This window comes from Motacilla alba, chromosome 3 (assembly GCF_015832195.1).
Source record: "Motacilla alba alba isolate MOTALB_02 chromosome 3, Motacilla_alba_V1.0_pri, whole genome shotgun sequence".
Classification (NCBI taxonomy): domain Eukaryota; kingdom Metazoa; phylum Chordata; class Aves; order Passeriformes; family Motacillidae; genus Motacilla; species Motacilla alba.
The window spans coordinates 56,088,420-56,092,125 of record NC_052018.1 but is presented as its reverse complement, the minus strand read 5'-3'; positions in this window follow the sequence as shown (position 1 = coordinate 56,092,125).

Genomic DNA, 3,706 nt, shown 5'->3' with positions numbered 1-3,706 from the left:
AACAAGTTTATCATATTTCCTGTATGAAAGCATAAAGGGGAAAGTTTCAAAGGAAACAACTTTCAAGTGACAGAACATGTAAGAACATGTGATTTAAATGAGTTTACGAAGTAAGATTTAAATACAGGCTTTTAAGTTGGCTGGATCATCTCTACTCAGTTCTTTAAAGATTCTGAACTGTTTTGTTCAATGACAGAAATGATTTAACTTTATTAATAACTTTATTATGTTAGCTAAACAAACCGAAACATAACAAAATAGATAAAAAGAACAAAAAGAAAACCCCAACAACTTAAATCCATCAACACCCAGCAAAGAAGCCCCAGACTATCACTCAGTCTGGGTCATTAAAACTAACATTAAAATGAATTAGGAATTAAGCAATGCAGCTATCAAATTAAGACCAGGCCTATTATCAGCCTCCCTTCTTTGAACTCCCTTTTGTTTATGATGATTTTGCCTCCTGGAACTGCATCAAGCAGTGGGATCACACAACAGACACCAGGAGAGCACTCTTGACGAGCCAGTTGTGGTGACTTGCCTTTTGCAGAAGCTGTCTTTTCAGAGCTCCGTGGACTACTAACACAAACCATAAAACTGGTCCTATTTCAGCACTTCTTAATTTGTTACTTGTATCTAACTGAAGAGAAAGGACCATGAAGCTCAAGAGATGAGGCATGAGAAGGCAGCAGCACATTGTGAGGGACAGGCTGACCTTTTGCTCTCTAGTGAATGTTTAGGATTATTTCAAATGGGGGGATGTTTTGGCTGTGGTCATAGGTGGTCCTTTCCAGTTAAGGCAGATGGGATCTGCCCTTGCTGTTCCCCAGCTGCTTGTCACCATTCTTCTGCTAGTAGGTAGGCTTCTTTCAGGTGTTCTGGTGGCTCATCGTGTGTGAGCACTTGCCATGAAATGGGCTAAATAAGCAGTCACACAGATGTGAAGCTACCCATTTTATTTTGGCTGTCCAAAGTAGTTCTGGGTGAGGAGAGGGCCCTGAATTGTTTGCCATTCCTTGTGTAGGACTGAGCACTGGTTGCAGTGGGGTGATGGTCAGGATTTGGGACTAGGCTGTAACAATCATATGTGTAGGGAACAGCTGAAGCTGTTCTGAAGGAGTGTCTGCAGTATTATCTGTTGTGATGGGGAATTTGACTGACCCTCATACAGACCTGTAGCAATTCCAAAACAAAAATTTAAGTATTTCAAAAGACTGGGAGATTTCCCAGCTAGAGATAAATCAACAGCTAAAAAGAAATCCAGAAGACAAAACAAAAAAGAAGGAAAAATATGCAGTTCATGAACTCCAGCTTTCACAGCCATCGAAATTCTCTTAGAATATCTTGGAATTCTATTCAAAAAAAGAGACAGTGCTGGCAAGTTTTTTTCTACTAGTGGACCCACCACAAGCTAAGAAAGCTTTGGTAGATGTAGGCACAGTCTCTTTAGTGATATCTTGAACTTCTTTTCCTCAGGAGGCTCATGGAGAGATAGAGTGACAGCAAAATTTCTGACTAAGGGGGCTCTTGGTCTCTCCTTAATCTCTTGCAAACAGCTTTCAGTGTGCTTGGTCATATTTGCCTCCAGACCTATGAACAATGTGCAAGCTTTGCAACTTTCTTTAGTTAGCATCAAATGTGGTTCCCTTGGTTATTGCCTATTTTGGGCAAATTTCTACTCAACCAAAACTTTGGAAGATACCCTGGTTTTTGCATTAGAGCATGTATGTCTGGGATCTTCTCCTCCAAACAGCAGAAATGTCGACACAGAACACCCGCATTCCCGTAGAAGCCAAGATGGCTTTATCTGAGTGACGAGGTCCAGGGATGATAGTATGTTGCCAGGTTATGTAAGGTCCAGTTCACATATCCAATTAAAAAGAGGGCTTTTGTCAACAACTGACCACTTAATGTTCATTTATCAGTGAAGATAAAAATTAACGAACCAGAGAGCTGACAATCATCTTTCCATTTGGAAGGCTCGTTGCACTGGACAGCCGTTCTTCCGGAATCTGTCTCTGTACAGAAATGCTACTTTAAAGTTTCTGAGATGAAATGCAGTTAAGCAGTAAATTTATCTCACCCTGGTGTATCATTGCTCTCACCATGTGTAATGTTCATTTCCTCTCCTGGAACCCTGATGTGCAGCAGCAGGTTACACAGCCCTGGCTTCTGTGAACCCATTGGCTGCACTTAGGATACATGTCTTCATTTTCAACAATGTTGTCATGTTTCTTCCTAATCCAGGCCACTGTGTCTGCTTATTAACTAATAGGAGGTATTTCCTCAGGACAGTTCTTGTCTTCATTAGTATGTTTGCTGTTTTATCTCAGACCTGCCAAAATAAAGAATGCATAATAAATTTCAGAATAAAAGCCCTGGACTTTTTAAAACTTCATCATTACAATGAAGAAGTAATATCCAAATTTTTGACCTCTTCTGTTCCCTTTTGGAGGCACAGTTTCAGAATTCCAAGAACTGGAAGGAAAACAGCCATTAACTAATTAAGATTTATTAACTACTGTCCATGAATGAACTCAGAATAGACACCTCTTGTGTCTGCTTCCCCCTCTGGATGCTACACTTCTGTTGTGAGCCCAAAAACTGAATGGGTCAGGGCAAAATTTAGCTCTCAGCAGCCTCAGTAAAGGGGCAAATCCCAAGACCCATGAGAATAGCATGACAGCCAGCACTCAGTCTTTCAAATGCTCAAGCTGTTACAGTCACATCATGTCATAAACATGCTCTGCTAAAACTAGTTAAAAACCCTCAATGGGAAAGCACAGGAACTGGGACATTGAGAGTTTTAAGGAGAAATTTTAAAAATTATCTGTGGCAGCTCAGTCCTGTAGTCCTTTTCTAAAAGCCACTCATAGCCAACGGAAATGTCACCTGAGGGAGGACTGTACACTCCAGTCTGACATCAGCAGCATTCTTGATATTTATAGTCCTGTAAATTATGGATATGCAGCCATTTATCTTTCCTGGAGTTGAGTCAAACCTAGTGTGAGCTCACTGGGATTACAGCTGGGTAGACTTGGCCGTTTTTCTCTTATACAGATCTTACTCCAGAAAAGCACTTAACTCTTAGGGCAAGAATAATCTGATTATTTGTGCTGGAACCTTCATGTTTGAATTTAGGCATGTATTAGACTATGTTTGAATTTAGGCATGTGTTAGACTATGTTTGAATTTAGGCATGTATTAGACTTAAAGGGGCCTCAGCAAGGATGTGATTTGTCAGCTTACTTTCACTGATGAATAAAAATACATTTTTTCCTAATTGCATCTGAAACCTTCAGCTTTGCATGCAACCATTTTATTTCTGCTTTATACTGATACTAGCATGCAAGGGCAGCTAGATGTCTCACTAGAACAAACTTTTCCTTTCCCAACCAAGATCGGCTAGAGTCTCTTTGTTATTAACTGCATTCTCCCGTCAATTTACCTCTTCAAGCTTCAGAACATATTAAAAAAACTCACAGAGAGAGATCTTCTTGAATAGCATCACAAATAAGTGACACTGCTCCTCCTCTGTGTAGCTTGTTCTAAAAAAATATACATGGGAAAAAAAAACACCTATTATTATTTGCATTGTTTGATTGTTTCAGTCCATTTTGTAAAACATTTACCACAAGAAAGTGAAAATCTCTTGGAACAGAGAGCAGTCACTATTTTATGTGGAGTTCCACACACTCATGATTTT